Source organism: Patella vulgata, chromosome 3 (genome assembly GCF_932274485.2).
Source record: "Patella vulgata chromosome 3, xgPatVulg1.2, whole genome shotgun sequence".
Lineage (NCBI taxonomy): Eukaryota > Metazoa > Mollusca > Gastropoda > Patellidae > Patella > Patella vulgata.
This window is the reverse complement of record NC_065881.2, coordinates 86,129,808-86,149,965: the sequence shown is the minus strand read 5'-3', so window position 1 is coordinate 86,149,965 and position 20,158 is coordinate 86,129,808.

Below are 20,158 nucleotides of genomic sequence, written 5' to 3'. Positions count from 1 at the left end.
TCGGCGAAATAAGTCAGCAATCTCAATCGAGTGCAAATTTCTAGCGTCTAGTTATTCTAATTTTTGGTGCAATGTGTCTAGCCTCGTCCCTCGAGTCTCTCTTTACAACTGGGGCTGAAGCGCATTATGGTACACGATTCGGAGGATTTTGAGTTACGGACTTAGGTCCTTTAAATACATTCCAAATATAATTTTAACAGAGAGATCACTGCTACGATAGCTGAGTAATACAGGATTCGCGAATCAGAAGTGACGAACGCCAAAGGAAAACACCGGACATACCTCTATATAACTGGTTGAGGTGCCGACTGATAACAGATACATGGGCGAATTTCTGCTCACTAATAATTCCTTCCAAGACCAAAAGTTGTTATATGTTACTGTAAGAGGATATCTGACAATTCAATACAGTAATTGAATGTCATTAGATAAGAGAACACGAGAAAAATAGAAATAGTCCGTGCATTCCCTCGTTTATATTCATTCTATAGGGGAGAGCGGGGCTAGTTCGCACCATTTTTAATGAAACCAACATATCTCGATAACTTTTGAAGCTACGTCACCGTAGACCAGTGATTCCCAACCAGTGTGTCGCGGCACACAGGTGTGCCTTGAGATCTTCCTATGTGTGCCGTTTAGTTTGAGCCATACTATGTGTCTATGACTGGTCTGTGGCTACAGTTGTATGCCGTCTATGATTTGCCATTTTTTTTTATTTTGCAAAAAAATCAAATATTTTATCTACACATTTGTCCATTTCTGTCGCTGTTTTTTCATGTGTTTCAAGGTGTGCCGTTGGCACAAAAAGGTTGAGAACCACTGCCGCAGACCATGCTAGATTAAAGACAGTGGAGTTGGCTAATTTACGGCATACATTAAATAGTTTTATTGACAGGCGTGTACAAGTAATTTCATCTCAAAGTCACCATGTCCGAATGGGCGAACATCAAGCCTCGGCTGTATGAGAGAGAGAAATGGGGTTTAACGTCCACTCGACACAAACTAGGTCATTTCGGGACTAACATATGGTTTTAATTTTATTTCAATAATTCGCTTGCGCGTAGGGGTCCTTTAGCAGTGGGAGGAAACCGGAGGACCCGGAGAAAACCCACGAGGTTGGACAGGCGACCCTACTCCTTGTCACGTACAACCGGGGATTCGAAACCACGCCAGTTGACTCAATGACAGACTTTATGATACAGCGCGCGCACGCTAACCATTCAGCCATCCACCCCCCCCCCCCCCTCGGCTGTATGACAGTAAGTGATATGTACCTACGCCTATACAATTGTGATGCGGCACCGGTTACTTATGCCTCCGTCAGACCGTACGGAGACCAGAAAATGCACAAGGTCGCCGGCAAACGTGAACACAACGCGCGAAAATGTCCCCAAAAACCACAAACTTGAAAGAAAAGTCGTATTCTCATAGTTTTACAGTTCAGATCACAGAACCTTGGCGTTTGCTTTGAACATGCTCAAAATAAACGCGGTGACTCGGCGATCATTGGCGACCATGGTGACTACAGCGCGATAGCTGGCGTTTCCACTACGCTTATGGCGATCTTAACGCGCTCTAAAACTATTTTCCATCGCCGTAGCAGCGAAGTAAGGACCCTACCCCGGTCTGACGGGGGTATTATTAGGAAAACTTGCCGCTTTTAGAAAGAAGTTCTCAAAACTGCGTCGTTCGAAGCGTGTAGACTTTTCAGTTCAAACTGGTCCGTGTCTAAAGGATAAACTTGAAAGAAAAACAGCTTCAGACATTGAAATCTTTGTATGGTAAAACATTCTTTAAATGCGTCGTCATGGGCAACGGCGTTGGTAATCCGGAACTTAAAAGTAGTCCCAATGGCGGACTTCGTCATACAGCCGAGGCTAGATGTAGGGTACTGGAATCTGCTGAGGTTTGGTCGAGTGGGCGCGAGATATGAATGGGGTCGGACTAACCCCGCTTTCCCCTACCTTATAAAAACATGGTAATGCACGGACTTTTTTTTCTGTTTTTCTTTCGTGTTCTCTTATCTACTGGCAGTCAATTCTTTTTATAAATTGTAGGGTGACCCACCATAAATAAATATCTCCATATATCTCCTTATATCTCGACAATTACGCCACAATATTTATATATATGCCAAGCCTCAAATCAGTTTCACACAATTATAGTCACTAAATAAACGATCATGTTGTACTTAATAAGCTATGACCATTAATCATCTATAAATAATAGACTGAAAACTGGTTCCAAGTGTCGTCCATTACATCCAGACACTTTTGAGTAAAAGATAGGTTACGTGCCCTTGTTTTGAAATTAGTCTCGCTTAACCAGTCTATCGACCATTCTACGTCTGATTGACAGGTCGGGATAATCAAGACTACTTTTTTACGAAACATAACAGAAAGCTAGAACAAGAAATTGAATTTAGAAATAAGCACGTTAGGTAGCTCAACAATCGTTTTAAGAACCTTGTAAAAGTAAAATGAAACTACTGCAAGTATCATGTTCCTGTCTAATCCGAGTGATTCAGAGATATTATTTGTACTAAACCAAAAGATGCCGCTCTTAACGGTACAGTTAATGATAAAGCGATTTAAAAAATGAAACGAACGTAATTTCTAAATCTGCTGTAATAACCAAGAAGCTTAATTTCACTGCTATTCAAAATCGTCAACAATAAATTTTTTACGGCTGTAATAGTTGATAGATTTGTAGAGAATTGCACGTGTCATGGCTATTTATAGTATCATATTGTCAGAAAGTTGGTCTCGGCACGGCGAATGTGTACGCTTCAGTGGTAGTCTCGAACTATCAGCGGTGGACTTTATTTCTGTAGAGCACATGGGCCACCCTATAAATTGTTAGATATCCTCTCACAGTATCACACAACAACTTTTAGTCTTCGAAGGAATTATTAGTGAGCAGAAATTCGCCCATGTATCTGTTATCAGTCGGCACTTCAGCCAGTTATATAGAGGTATGTCTCGTGTTTTCCTTTGGCGTTCGTCACTTCCGATTCAGGAATCCTGTATTACTCAGCTATCATAGCAGTGGCCTCTCTGTTAAAATTATATTTGGATCGTGTTTAATTAGTTCTATCACATATGTGATAATGACTGGCACCAATATTGTCTTTTAAGATTCTTATTTCACAATAAGCTTCCTGTAGACGTATCTCTCACCAACAGATAGCATAAATCAAATGCCATCTAGATTCCAGATCGATCATCGAACTATATTCAACCGATCATTTAATTAATACCTTGAAGTCTACCAGATATTAGCGACACAATAGACCATAACGCCCCCTTAACCACCACCATCCCCTCCCCGTCTGAGCAAATCCATTGGCATTCTTAAGAAATTTTTCGCTTTGGCAAGAGGCAGTGTTGAGAGAGACCGGAAGACGTTTTATTTGTTCATTAGATTGGATATGTAACCGTAGCTGTTGTTGTAACTTTTGTCCCCGCCCCTCCCTCATTCTCCTAATCATGGATAAAGTAATCAATATTTTGTAATGCTCAACTATCGGAGTTCTAACAATACCTTTTAAAAGAAAATGAAATGAAATGAAATGAAATGGGGTTTAACGTCCTACTCTTCTGCACCTAACCTGGGCTAATTGAAGACGGGCATACGCCATACAGTGTGCTATGAGGGAAATTTTGCCCGGGCAGCGGCGCTACGGCCTACTCTTATATCGAATTCCAACTGCCAAGGGATCTTTTACGTGCACGCCAATGTGTACACGGGACCTCGGTTTTTCGTCCCATCCGAACGACTAGGCAGCTGTCCTTGTCAGGCCCTCCTTTCTGCATCACTGACAAGGGGAAACCACGCCGGAAAATCGAGATGAACTTTCTCGGCCAATGCAGGGATCGAACACCCGGCCTCCAGACTAGCGAGCCAGCGCCTTACCCACTTAGCCACGTGATCCCCACCTTTTAAAAGAAGATAGGCTAATAATTAATTTGATAATCTAACAATACCTTTTTAAAGAATATATGATAATACCTAGAGAGCGAGACAGAAATGGGGTTTAACGTCCACACGACACAAACTAGGTCATTTCGGGTCTAACACATGGTTCAGTTTTATTTCAATAATTCGCTTGCGCGTAGGGGTCATTAGAAGTGGGAGGAAACCGGAGGAACCGGGGAAAACCCACGAGGTTGGACAGGCGACCCAACTCCTTGTCACGTACAACCGGGGAATCGAAACCCCGCCAGTTGACTCAATGACAGACCGTATGATACAACGCAGCACTAATGATACGTTGGTGGTCATTAACTTGATCATCTGAAATGAAATGAAATGGGGTTTAACGTCCTACTGTTCTGCTCCTATGCTGGGCTAATGAAGACGGGCATACTCCATACAGTGTGCTATGAGGGAAATTTTGCCCGGGCAGCGGCACTATCGCCTACTCTTATATCGAATTCCAACTACCAAGGGATCTTTTACGTGCATTCTAATGTATACCTGGGACCTCGGTTTTCCGTCTCATCCGAAGGACTAGGCAGCTGTCCTTGCCAGGCCCTCCGTCCTGCATCACTGACAAGGGGGAACCATGCCGGAAAATCTGGATGAACTTTCTCGGCCAATGCAGGGATCGAACACTCGACATCCAGGCTAGCGAGCCAGCGTCCTACCCACTTAACCACGTGATCCCAAACTTGATCATCTAACAATACGTTTTTAAAGGGACAATAACACTGGCTGGCTTGACAGCTCCAGAAAATAGAAAAATAGCCTTATTCTAAGTACTAGATGTGTTAGTGTCTTACCTAATGTGTTAATTATCCATTAAATCCTATTTTACTTGTCCAAAAGGTTCGAAAGTATTTTTTAAGTCCAAATCCAGTTGAATCGTCTAGCGTCAGACGATTCAAATGATCTAAGAGACATTTCTATCAAGGGAGGTAATAAACTCCAGATTTGATTGACTTCCTGTTCTAAAAATAGCTTTCCATGATGTCATAAAGGGAGATATCCTCAAGTGTTGCGCGGTTTTTTGTCGCAAGAAAATGGGGATTAATATGACTTGGATTACAACACAATTAATTCAAACTTATTAATAACATTCTAGACAGTCCGTCTTAGGTGTAATTAGCCTGAATTGTATATACACGTAGAGGTGTCAATCAGCTAGATCTCTATCTATCTATTGACTATTGTCCTCGAGTTCGAACAGTGTGATTTTTTTCCCTTCGATTGACAAGTCTAATTAACCGTGGTACGAATTGAAGGAGAAACTGAAAATAGAGACTCAACAAGAAATGGCAAAGCTGTTATTGGACAGGTAGGCTTAATTTGCAAAAAAATATTATCGTGAGAATTTATATTCAGCTTATTATTACCATTGGGAGACGTTTCGTTTTGAAAAATATTATGTCTTTATAAAACATGTGCGTGTGGGGATCACAGTGGCTATTTGGGTAAGACGCTGGCTCGCTAGCCTGGAGGTCCGGTGTTTGATCCTTGCATTTACCGAGAAAGTTCATCCAGAATTTCCGACGTGGTCCCCCCTTGTCAGTGATGCAGGACAGAGGGCCTGATAAGGACAGCTGTCTAGTCGTTTGTTGAGGGGACGAAAAACTGAGGTCCCGTGTACACATTGGCCTGCACGTAAAATATCCCTTTACAGTTGCAATTCGGTATAAGAGTAGGCTGTAGTGCCGCTGTCCAGACTTCATTAGCCCAGTTCGGAGCAGAACAGTGTAGGACGTTAAACTCCATTTCATTTTATAAAAGATGTGGAATATTGTTTCTATTTCTTTTCCATTGTTTAAATCGCTAATATTTGGGACCTAGAAATTGACACAAATTGGTCGCAACGTTTATAATATTGTAATATATGTGTACATATAAACTGATTTACAATTTACATTCAATCATTTCTGTTTTTACTGTAAATTCTAATCAGTTATGTTCCACGAATTGCCTCAGAAGTATCAATGGGACGGCAATGTATTTATTACGCAGGCTCTCCACCTAAGAATATGAGGTCACCGACCTGACTTGTGGAATATGTCTAGCCCTGTTATTCGAGTCCCTTGTTACAAAATGGTAAACATATAAAATGTTCATTTTGTCTTAAATATTGGATGTCAGAAGCCCATCTTGTAAAATCACAACATCAATGTCGATTTAAATTGACAAATAATTTGTGTCAGACTTTGGATGATATTGGGTTAGAGACTTGGCTACTGTACTTTAATCTAGATGGTTGAATATCTCATATGAGCTATGGTTTATTAGTAACCATATTAGGTTTTCTTTTACTATCTTGTATAATAACTAATATTAACAGACAATTTTTTGATGAATGACTGGTGAATGTATTTATTTTTTCAGCTATTAGCGGAATTTGTGTGCCTGCAATGCTGGGGCACTGCATGTTTCAGAACTATCATCCATTCATGGCAGGTAATATTTGTTCAGCAACTAATTAATTGTTTTTTGACAATTATGTTACAGGTAGATCACCCTGGGCTGTTTCATCCCACAATTACATGGGTTTTTTCATTCCACTTATATAGGGTTGTGTTTCATCTCACTTATATAGGGTCGTTTCATCCCATAAATTTAAAAACGAGGATTATATGAAAAACACGAACACAACTTTTATATGAATTTTTAATATTTCATTTATATAGTAATAACAATAACAATTTTATCAGCGTTTCGAATTATTCAATGACACTATTGTCTCAGTGACATTATTGTTGCATTCACTTTGAATTATATCCATTATTACTACACTTTATTTTTTGTCACAATATTTTTCCAACGCTGTAAAAATCTTAGTTGTTGGTAATCTACCAGACACTTTCATCAGTAACATACTGGTAATGATATCGTCACTTTTATACATGATAGTACCAATTATTACAACTAATTTTGTTTTTGTAGTACTAATACAGACAAGGAAAAGAACAGGCCTCCTGAAATGTCTACAATCTCTGTAGGAATTAGCCCCTTTCAAGGCGATATAACTCAAGAAAAGTATGTACCACAGTAAGTTTGATTGGATAGATGAGTTAAATTACAACTTTAGAATCAAATAAAGTGTTGTAAAAATTAAAATTTCTAGCACGAAACAAGAATTTGTATTAATTGCCAAACCATCCTGGAACAATTTTGATGTCTTGAATTTAATATCTTTATAGGGCCAGACTCGATGATAAAGGCAAAACGGGGCGAAAATGACCACTAGACCAGGATGGTCCTCGAAAGATTCCAGACACAGTTGCAAAACCCCAGCCAGAACCGACTTTAGAGACAGCCAAGAAACAGAAAACCAGATTTTAATGTAAGTATTTTCATAATAAACGTCTTGGATTAAAACCCATGCCATTTCTGTCTTGAAACGATAATCCTATTTTCAGAACACAACAGGAGGGTACTACTACTCTATTCCCTGTACCACCACATAACAAATTGTCTGTAGGCTGCAAGTCTTCTCCTTCGATTAATGTCTTCGTCCATATCAATTGCTAGTACACCGTTTCTATATACATTAGCAAGATCCCGAACTTGTGGCTCTAAACAATACTGTTCAAACCCCTGAAAAAATTAAATTAAAGATACATTATGCGAGATTAGTTAAAAAATAGATAATGTAAAGGCAATTTGCTGACAATTTCAGCCAAATTGATCCACTATGATTGAACCGAGAAATAAGCGATCGAAAGTTCCGCATAGCCTTGGTCATCATTACTAAAGTCGGTACGACAAAAATCAGTCTCGATTATCCATTTAATCGTTAAATCGAGAAGGAAAGTTATGCAGCAAATCGGATCATAATCCAACAAATATCGCAGGTTAGCGTTGACATCGAGAGTTGATTATGGTCAGGATACGTTAATTAATGTCTAATTAATAGTTTGTATAACATTTCAGGCCTAAAGAAAGACCTACAATAGGCATATTTAGCTCTTGCATAATGTATGTTTAACTATTTTTTAAATCTATTTTCAGTAAACCAGCCAATTTGAAGTGACTGAAATGAAGGCTGCAGAACTTCCTGCGGCCGGTACTACCCAGGCCAATGACATTCATTTTTGGTGGATGAAATATATCAAAGGATATTATTACAGAAAAAAATCACTTACTGGTGGTAATGAAATACAATTCTCTGGTCTGGAACCGCAACATAACTTCTCAATATCTGTTGGCATATCTCTACATCTGTCATAGGAACACCAATCTGGTGCAGTAGAGGTTGGATATGGGGGTTGGATTGGCTGTTGGTTTCTTAGTTCTTCAGAAATGTACAATAACCTGCAGACATTTTTTCAACCACAGGCAACAAAAGTATCCTACACCCATCCACTTACCATTTTCTGAAATTATTTGAAAATTATGTTTGCAATTTGTAAATAATTATCTCTGGGCTCATATACTGTGTAAATATTTTATATAATTATGACCAGAAATGATCATATATATATTTGTTATATAATTACAAGAAAGTGTGTGAATAATAATCCATTGTGAGCTTACAAAATATTTCTTTATATCTTAAAAATTTGTTTTCAGAAATATTCTTGCTTGCTGTTTCTGTGTATATATTTTACAACTATTGAAAAAAAGAGTTTCTTACCTTGAGTCCCTCAGATTTTTTCTTTTTTGAGTCTTTCGACCCTCTCTGTTGATGACTCAGTTTTCCCTTTTTGTCTTTTCCCTCTTTTTGGTCTCGGTGTTGTGGTTTCGAATGACGTTACATGTAATTGCAGCTTCCGTTAAGATCTAATTGTCCTATATGTAGATGATGCTGTTGATGTTGAAGGTTGGGCAGCATGAGTGGCTTCTAGCATAATTGGTAAAGTAGAGACGCTTGGGGGGGGGGGGGTCAACATCTGGTAATGAATTAAATGATTCCACCTGGCATGCCCGACACAAGAATGGTAGATCACTCCCAGTTTTGACTGACCTCAAATAGACAGCTTTCGAAATACCTGTAAAACCAAATTGCAAAGTGAATAAAAAAAGGATTTTCTTAACTCATAGAAAATTCGAGCCAATAAACCTAATGAATAGCCTAATTGCACACAAGAAATTTGTCGGACCTGTTCTACATGTCTTGGGTGTCCATTTACCACAGGAATCACAAGTAACTGCTTCTTCATTGGCACCAATGAATTTATTACACACATAGGACACTGTCAGTCATAATAATTATCAAGTTAACCATGCTGTAGATTTCCGTGGTGCTGTAGTCTATGGTGCGGAGTGGTGCTGTGTCCTTGAGACCTTCGTAGGCGAGTCGGTCTGCCTCCTCGTTTCCTCCAATGTTGACATGTGATGGAATCCACACGAGCTCTAATTTGCTTCCCTTCTCTAGGACACTCTGGTACACCTGCCTGATTTCCAAAATGACTTCTGGTCTTGAGTCCGTGTTGTCATTTTGGATTGAAATTAGACTGCTGAGAGAGTCGCTTGGAATGACGAACTTACTAGTCTTTTGATGGGAGATCAATGATATAGCGTCACGAATGGCCACAAGCTCTGCAATGTACACCGAACAGTTATTGGGCAGTTTCCTGCTTATTCCGTTTCCCAGTGCTCACTCTGGGTTTCATTTTTATTCCGCCAATTTCTCATTTTAATTTATTAGCCATATATTTTTTCCGCCAAAAAAAGTATGTATTATATTTTTTCAGTAATATATACAATATATTATAATTTACAAAATGCCTCTCTTCTTTGCAGAAGCTTATTTTTTGAAAGTTATTTCAACATCTGGGGTAACCACTTTAAGATTTTATGTTTTTCGAAATTTTTCTCTGTCGCGAACTTTTGAGGTATCCATCGAAAGATAGTAATGAAACGCTTTGGAAACTGCAGGCAACGGAATCATTCGTGACTGACCGAGCCGCACATGAAGCAGTGAGTATTGCGTATGCCCGTCTTCATTAGCCCAGGTTAGGAGCAGAACAGTAGGACGTTAAACCCCATTTCATTTCATTTCATTTCATATATAAAGAGTGAGTTGTACGTGACAAGGAGTAGGTTCGGTTGTCCAATCTCGTGGGTTTTCTCCGTGTCCTCCGGTTACCCCCCCCCCCCTACTAAAACACCCTACGAGCAAGTGAATTATAGAAATAAAATTGAACCATATGTTAGTCCCGTAATGACCTAGTTTGTGTCAAGTGAACGTTAAACTCGTTAAGGAGAAGAGTTGTCTGTCCAATCTCGTGGATTTTCTCCGGATACTCCGTATTCTTCTCTCTGATAAAAAACCCTATGCGCTAGCGAATTATTGAAATAGACTTGAACCACATGTTAGTCTCGAAATGATCTAGTTTCATCCCGCTGCTAAAGACCCGCTAGCGAATTATTGAAATAGACTTGAACCACATGTTAGTCTCGAAATGATCTAGTTTCATCCCGCTACTAAAGACCCGCTAGCGAATTATAGAAATAGACTTGAACCACATGTTAGTCTCGAAATGATCTAGTTTCATCCCGCTGCTAAAGACCCGCTAGCGAATTATAGAAATAAAATTCAACCATATGTTAGGCCCGAAATGACCTAGTCTATGTCAAGCAGACGTTAAACCCTACCCCCCCCCCCAAACTTACTGAGTCACCGTGACTACCCTGCAAAGTTTCAAAGATCCGTGGTGGTTTTCTTTGTCGTATATAGATAAACGTTAGTACACGTGTTTATATGGGGCTAGATTTAAAGGTTTTATATATAATAATAATATAGATAAGAATTTAACCTTGTTACTATTACTTGACCCAATGATAGTAATATATCATCTTCAAGTCCTTGTTTTATTTATTATCAATATACCATATTTATATACTTTACCCCCCAGCTGGAACCAAATCCCTATATACACTGCAATATGAAGAATATCCAGGTCGGGGCGACGGGGGTGGGGTGGGGATGGGGGCGACTAGCGATAGGGGACGGAGGACATATGTTGAATATCCAGGTCGGGGCAGAGAGGGGTGGGGGCAACTTGGGATAGGGAACGGGGGATATACTTTACCCTCCATATACTGGGATGTGTTGAATATCCGGTTCGGGGCAGAGAGTGGAGGGAGCCACTTGTTATAGGGGACGTGGGTTATGCTGGACATGTAGGTCGGGGGGAATAGGAGGGTGATTGTTATTTCCATCGTCTGCTGCATCATTCAAGGTGTGAAATTACAATCGGACGGAGGGGTTACTGAAATAATAATGATTTGTTTTAAAGACCGCTCAACATAACGATACCATTAATTACTAGCGAGGTTCGGGTACAGTCCGAGATCGAGACCGAGAACGAGGGGATTCACTTCTTGCATGCTACGTCATCAGTTCGTCTTGGACCCCCTGAGTTCGTAAGTGAATTTTGTGGTGATTTAAGTCTGTTTTAGATAATCGTTTTCATAATTATACCTAAACATACCCCTTTCAAATATACCAGCCTTTGTTAGGCACTGGTTGATTGGTCGAATACAAGCGAAATGATAGAACGACTGGACACTTTCAAACCGTGCACCTTTTGCTCTATTCAGTTTTCGGGACCATCGCGTTTTGTCAAGAATGCGGATTTCTCTGAACCGTGAAAGTGCGTTACTTTATTCTTTAGAAAAAAGGCGAAACAATTTTTTGTTGTTTATTTTGGCCGGGTTATGTCCCTTTAATTGTATTTCATGTTATAAATTAATGTTGTTCGTTTTGTGTGTTTATGCTATGTTCACACTGTCGTGAGAGAGAGAGAGAGAGGGAGGGAGAGAGAGAGAAATGGAGTTTAACGTACAATCGACACAAACTAGGTCATTTCGGGACTAACACATGGTTCAATTTTATTTCAATAATTCGCTTATTGAAGTGTCGAGTGGACGTTAAACCATACCCATCTCTCTCTCACGGCTAAATAAAATAAAATTGAAATAAAATTGAACCGTATGTTAGTCCCTAAATTACCTAGTTTGCGTCGAGTGGACGTTAACACCCCCACCCCCCCCCCTCTCTCTCTCGCTCTCTTCGATCGCCTACACACAATACCATTGCCTTTATAAAACGCCATTGTTTGCTCAGTAAGGCCAATAGACGGACATGATTCTGCGATGATTCTGAATATTTTTTTATTAGTTTACTACTAGCCCTCTTCGTTGAGGTTTTAACTTCAGCTATTAAAATTTAAATTCAAAGTTTACCAAATGGTTGGTAGATACAGTGGCTAAAGTTTACCAAATGGTTGGAAGCCACAGTGGCTAGAGTTTACCAAATGGTTGAATGTCACAGTGGCTAAAGTTTACCAAATGGTTGAAAGTCACAGCGGCTAAAGTTTACCAAATGGTTGGTAGCCACAATGGCTAAAATTTATCAAGTGGTTGGAAGCCACAGTGGCTAAAGTTTACCAAATGGTTGAATGTCACAGTGGCTAAAGTTTACCAAATAGTTGGTAGCCACAATGGCTAAAATTTACCAAATGGTTGGAAGCCACAGTGGCTAAAGTTTACCAAATGGTTGAATGTCACAGTGACTAAAGTTTACCAAATGGTTGGAAGCCACAGTGGCTAAAGTTTACCAAATGGTTGAATGTCACAGTGGCTAAAGTGAGTAAGGCGCGGGTTCAGCATAACCACGAGGTCATTGGTTGGTCAATCTACATCTGGCGAATGTCAAATTGTAACAAAATCTCCTTTTTTTTAAAATTTCTATTGATGTTTACAGTTAGCTAAAGAGAGAAAGAGAGAGAGAGAGGGGGGAGGTAGAGAGGGAGAGAGAAATGGGGTTTAACGTCCACTCGACACAAACTAGGTCATTTCGGGACTAACATATGGTTTTAACTTTATTTCAATAATTTGCTTGCGCATAGGGGTCTTTAGCAGTGGGAGGAAACCGGAGGAAACCCACGAGGTTGGACAGGCGTCCCTACTCCTTGTCACGTACAACCGGGGATTCGAAACCACGCCAGTCGAGTCAATGACAGACTTTATGATATAGCGCGCGCACGCTAACCATTCAGCCATCCAACCCCCCGTTAGCTAAAGAAAGTTTACCAACATCAGAATCCAAATAATGGTACAGGAGGTGGGGTCAAATCCAAGTTGGCAACTATCAGCCATCGACCCCGGTATTGGCCGACAAAGTTCATTTGGATTTTTCGGCGTGGTTCCCTCTTGTCCGTTGTGTAGGACGGAGGGCCTGGCAAGGGTCAGAAGGGTATCGTCGTTTGGATTGGACAAAATACCGAAGTCCCATGTGCACATTATCGTTGGAATTCGATTTAAAAGAAGGCCGTACCCCACTACATGGCGTCTTCATTAGCCCAGCCGGAGCCGAAAAGTCGGGCCTTAAATCCCACTTCATTTCATTTCGTTTCCAAATGTTGGAAAAGTTTAATAGGTCATACGAGTCTATACAGATCACGTGACTAATGAATGAATACATGCACCTTAGTAAGTGCATGTATATTTGTCAGAACATGCGACATGCATACATGTAGAGTATGTGTTAATTTATTCACGAGCTTGGTGGCCTACAACTGTCTAATATAACCGTGTAAATAACTTCCTGTGAAAGTTGGACCAGCTCTCGCACTTAATGGCAGTTTCAAATCTTTCAATCTCTTTACAGGTTGTTTGTACAAGTATCGTTAAGTTGAACGGCTTTTATTTAAGTTGTGTCTTTCATAGCCCAGATCAAGGAAAAGTCACAAACATTGAAACATGCTCGCTCATATTCTCTTCTCAATTTAACTCACATCAAAAGAAACATTTATATGTCTCGATAAGCTCCATTTGTTCAGTCGCTATATATCTATATGTATGTATATAGCCTGTATGTGAAGATTAACCACTGGTTGACCAATGACCAGATAATTGTATTTTGACCGACCTGATTATAGACACATCGTCGCAAACCCGGAATCAGCTCTGATTTTACGAGAATTCTAGACCATCGTTGCCCCCCACCCCACCCTCCACCAAGTGCCAAGGTTTCTTGAACTTTGTTTTTTTTTTTTTTGTTTTTTTTTTGTCACATCCATACGACAAGTTGTTTTTTTTATTGCCAAGCCTGCACCCTCGTCCCCCAGTTGACGAACGACCCCCCCCCCCCAATCTTCTTGCTTACGACGATACTCCCCTCACTGCTCTGTTTACGACGATACTCCCCCCGCCCCCACCTCCTGCTTACGACGATACTCCCTCACTTCTCCTGTTTACGACGATACTCCATCCACTCCCTTTACCTTTACGACGACACACGCCCCTCCCCGCCCCCGTTTACGACGATACTCTACTTTACGACGATACTCCTCACTTCGCTTTACGACGATACCCCCCCCCCCCCGTTCCCCGTTTACGACGATACTCTCAACCATTTCTCCTGTTTTCCATTTGCTCTACCAGCCATCCTGCTTACAATGATACACCCTCGTTTCTCATTCCCCCCCCCCACTCCTTCTGTTTACGACGATATTCCCCAACTCCTTCTGTTTACGACGATATTTCCCAACTCCTTCTGTTTACGACGATATTCCCCAACTCCTTCTGTTTACGACGATATTCCCCAACTCCTTCTGTTTACGACGATATTCCCCAACTTCTTCTGTTTACGACGATATTTCCCAACTCCTTCTGTTTACGACGATATTCCCCAACTCCTGTTTACGACGATATTCCTCCTGTTTACCATGATACACCCTCACTCCTGATTTTTACGACCCCCCCCCCCCCCACACACACACAGTGTTTACGACGATACACCCTCACTCATCCTGCTTCCGACGATTTACCCCAACTCCCTCTGCATACGACGATTCCCAGCTCCTGCTTACGATGATTCACCCCAACTCCCCTTGTTTACGACGATACTCCCTCACTCCTCCTTGTCGTCACGACGTCTGTAGATAAACCGATCAACAATTAAAGAGTTTTTGATAGAAATAAATCCATGTTGTTAAAGAGAACCAATAAATTGGATATTAAAAAGAACTAGTGAGGTGGAAGAAGTCGACCGCCATCTTCTAATATTAACACAATTAACTGTATCTTAATCTGTTAATAACGACTTGAAGATCTTCCAGCCATTTCTAGATACAACCATCGAGATTTATTGTTAATTACTTTTATATTAATATAACACGTCGGATATTTATTTGATCATCAGAACCCATATTTGTTGATTCAAAACTTCTGTATTTACAACTGAAGATAACTTGGGAAATGACAAGAAATAAAATGCGGTTTACCGTCCTACTTTTCTACACCAACCGGGTTAATAAAATGAAATGAAATGGGGTTTACCGTCCTATTGACCTGCTCCGACTGGGCTAATGAAGACGGGCAACTGGGCTAATGAAGACGGGCAACCGGGCCAATAAAGATGGACATAAGCCATACTTTTCATCGAATTCCAGATACGGGGCATCTTTTACGTGTACACGCGTCCTCGGTTTTTCACCCTATCCTAACGGCTAGACACCAATTCCTTGCCAGATCCTCAGTCCTCCACCACTGACAATGAGCAATTATTTATATGCTCAATATCATTTCACAACAAAATATTGATTTTAGTTCAGAAACCGTTTGTTGGTGTGATTTTAGACAATAAAGGAGTAAAGATTTAGTAACAAAATAAACTAATTTTGTTAACCCAGATGGATACCTATTTTCTCCCAATACTAAACTTACACTGTCTGTCTACAGTTAGCTCCGCTCCACAACAGACACTAAGCTGGTTGACCGACATTGCAAGTAAAAAATCAAAGATCTCTTTCGAAAACACTAGTATTTATTCTGCTTCCATTTAATAGAACGAGAGAGAGAGAGAGAGAAATGGGGTTTAACGTCCACTCGACACAAACAAGGTCATTTCGGGACTAACATATGGTTTAATTTTATTTACATAATTCGCTTGCGCGTAGGGGTCTTTAGCAGTGGGAGTTTAATAGAACGGAAAAGATGTATTTAGGACAGATGTGAAACGGACAAGAACCGCATTACAAAACATTATACTCATTTTTGGATATGGCGGCCATTTAGGACAGAGATCTATTCTGGGAGTATGAAGTAGATGGTTCCCTCTGTGCAGGATGATTTTCTCTCCTCTGTCTCCACCTGATGTATCATAAGGCCTGTCATTGAGTCAACTGGCGTGGTTTCGAATCCCCGGTTGTACGTGACAAGGAGTAGGGTCGCCTGTCCAACCTCGTGGGTTTATCCGATTCCTCTGGTTTCCTCCCACTGCTAAAGACATCTACGCGCAAGCGAATTATTGAAATAAAATTAAACCATATGTTAGTCCCGAAATGGCCTAGTTTGTGTCGAATGGATGTTAAACCAATCTCTCTTTCTCTCTCTCTCTCTCTCTCTCTCTCTCTCAATGTCATTCCTTAACAATTCTATTTCAGAAACTGTTTATTGGTCTGTTTTCAAACAATAGAGTACAAACCTAATTTTGATAACCCAGACGTTAACCCATTTTCTCCCCTTCGTCTCCACCTCGTGTAGCAGCTTATCTTGCTCATAGCAGCCCAATGGAGAAGAACATTATAGGCTTAACACCTCCAAATAATTTCTATATTTAAATATTCACTGAAATGAATAATGCTGTTAGATATTTATTGCGGATTAGCGCGTGCTGGGAAACGTCAAAACGTAAGATTAAAGTCTTAAATCCATTCCGTTCTGGTATAGTTTCAGGTCTGGTGTATTTCTAGCACAATGGGAGAAGCCTCCATTCAGTCCTGGTATAGTTTTAGGTTTAGTGTATTTCTGGCACAATGGGAGAAGCCTAAAAAGAAACATGAATATTTAAAGATACATTATATAAGATTTAGATCAAGAGCTAGCCATTCTTGCAATAATAGTTCGAAAATAGATAATGTAAAATGAATAATTTGAAAATTTCATTCAAATTACTCTATTGCAAGCGAAGATATTAGCCTTTGAAGGTTTGACAAGACGTGTGCAATAATTTCAACCACCGCACTGGTTGTTCGAAGCTAAGTCTCGCCCCTCCATTTTTAGCTTAAATCAAAAAATATGGCTGAACTGTTCTAATCTATTTAATATCGGAGAAATCCGATGCAATCGAAAGTTGATTATGGTCTGTTTAAGTTAATTAATGTCTAATTAATACTTTAGAAAACATTTCATGCCTAAAGAAAGACCTGCAATAGGCAGATGTAGCTCTTGCATAATGTATGTTTAATATGATTAATACAATGACGTCATTATTAATGTGACGTCATAATGTATGTTTAATGCCGTTCTCTTAAATTTATAAGGTATGGCGACGTTTTCGACCTGACTTGGTCAAATTTAATTGGTGATCAATAGAAATGAAACAGGGTTTAATTTCCTATTGTTCTGCTTCCACTGGGCTGATGAAAACGGTGGTGATTTTAGTCGAAATGTATTTTAGGGTCTGTCTTGTTACTCAGGGTCTTTAAGAGGTTTGTTCTTCCACACATCTCACAGTCTTTAAGCGGCCTGGTGATCTTTCATAGCTCCCCCAAGTCTTTAAGGGTCCTGGTGATCTTTCATAGCTCCCGCAACTCTTTAAGGGGCCTGGTGATCTTTCATAGCTCCCGCAACTCTTTAAGGGGCCTGGTGATCTTTCATAGCTCCCCAAGTCTTTAAGGGGCTTGTGATCTATCATAGCTCCCCAAGACTTTAAGAGGTCTGCCCCCCCCCCCCAAACAGTTAACAAACACCCCTTACGCAATAGTCCCCACCTTTTCCTTAACCAGCCATTGACTGACGATGTTAGTACAGTACTGTCACGTCTCGTGTCAAATTGGAAACGATACGGTTGCTTGCCGGCGACTGGTGACTTCCAGCAATCACCAGTTAAACATACATTATGCAAGAGCTAAATCTGCCTATTGAAGGTCTTTCTTTAGGCCTGAAATGTTATTTAAATTATTAATTAGACATTAATTAACTTATCCAGACCATAATCAACTCTCGATGGCATCGCTAGCCTGCGATGTTTATTGGATTAGGTTCCGATTTCCTGTTCGACTTCCATTCATAATTTAATCACTAAATGGATATGCGAGGCTATTTTTTATATCCTACCGGCTTTAGTAATGATGATCGAGGCTAGGCCGAAGTTTCAATCGCTAAAATCTCAGTTCAGAGTGGATCGATTTGACAGAAATTTTCAGCACATTCCCTTTACATTATCTAGTTTTTAACTATTATATTGTGAACTGCCAGCTCTTTATCTAATCTCCCATAATGTATCTTTAAGTGTTTAACCTCATAAACACAAAGCACATCTATTGTACTTTAAATGATATGGGGTTTAACGTCCTACTTGTCTGCACCAACCGGGATAATGAAGACGCGGAATTTTGAAAAACTCGAACATGGGTAGATTTTCTGTGTAGCTGGGAGTGGGTTGAAGGGGGATGGGGGCACTCTATTTTATCAATTAGTAATGCTATACATGTATATTTTTTCTTCTGAAATGTTTGCGCCCGTTGCAACAGCCCTTTTACCCATTTTTCTCAACGGTAAGATACAAAACATGCTAGCAAAATATCTTTTTCTTTTTGCACTTGTTCACCCTCTAACTGATGAGTACAAGGATCTTGACAGCGCCATATTTTTTGTGATTAGCTGTGGTTTGTTTTAAACGTTTTAAATGTTTCAAGATGGCTAGAATGACAAGGTGCTAAACGGATGATACTCTTCATCCCAAATATAAAAAGCCAACAAGGTGAAGGAATGACACCATGGTGCAACACACCCCACACAGTTCGTGTACTTTTATTCTTTCTTCTATACCGTTTAACGTCCGCTTCCACCGAGGATGATGTCGCAGACAAATTGTCTTCTTTTTATTATCTTAGCGCACGTGCAGGGGGACTTTTTTTTGGGGTGGGGGGGGGAGTACCCAGAGTAAACCCACGGGGTTGAGAAGGCGCCCCTATCCCCTATCTCCAAGCCACACCAGGGATCGAAACCACGATCCCTGCATTGGCCGAGAAAGTTCATCCAGATTTTCCGGCGTGGTTCCCCCTTGTCAGTGATGCAGGACAGAGGGCCTGACAAGTACAGCTGTCTAGTTGTTCGGATGGGACGGAAAACTGAGGTCTTGTGTACACATTGGCGTGCACGTAAAAGATCCCTTGACAGTTGGAATTCGATATAAGAGTAGGCCGTAGAGCCGCTGCCGGGGCAAAAATTTCCTCATAGCACACTGTATGGCTTATGCCCGTCTTCATTAGCCCAGTTAGGAGCAGAACAGTAGGACGTTAAACCCCATTTCATTTTATTTCATTTCAGTTATTAGTAATAGAACCATGTTACATCGCTAGTTAAATATCGCAGTTTATGTCTAGACCTGCCATACAATGGCCGTTAACGATAGTCGTTGAGTAAACTTGTTAGACTGTTGGTTGGTTATAGATGTGTCAGGTCAATGTCGGTTTATTTTACCATTATTATCTCTAACAATTTATTAAATCTACTTATTAAAAGCTCTTTGTACCTGAAAACATAATATATTACAAAATCTATACAAAAACCAGTTTGTCCCAGACCAGAATAGATCTTGTATGTGTGGTTGGATATTTAATAATATCTCTTTGCTTCACGGGGAAGACAGTACCGTCAGGGGTTAGGGTACAAGCATTCTTAAAATAAGAAGATTGTTTTTACCCTAAGGCGCTTCCTTAACCTTAAATAAAGCCGCTGATGATCATTAGGGGGTATTGTGAACGAACGTTGAATCTCCAAAAGGGCATATCAGCCTATATTCCGTTCACGTGTGCGCTGTATCATAAGGTCTCTTAATGAGTCAACTGGCGTGGTTTCGATTCCCCGGTTGTACGTAACAAGGAGAAGGGTCGCCTGTCCAACCTCATGGGTTTTCTCCGGGTCCTACGGTTTCCTCCCACTGCTAAAGACCCCTACGTGCAAGCCAATTATTGAAATAAAATTGAACCATATGTTAGTCCCTAAATTATCTAGTGTGTCGATTGTACGTTAAACTCCATTTCTCTCTCTCTCTCTCTCTCTCTCTCTCTCTCTCTCTCTCTCACCCCCCCCCCCATACACTGGTACTCTCATTCTTTAAGAAATTGATAAATGGTTCACCGTAAAGCAAAATGAAAATGTATTCGCCATCAGGCCAACATTCGACGATGAGTTTAAGAACCGCTTCAATCCCCATTCCGCCCGTTAA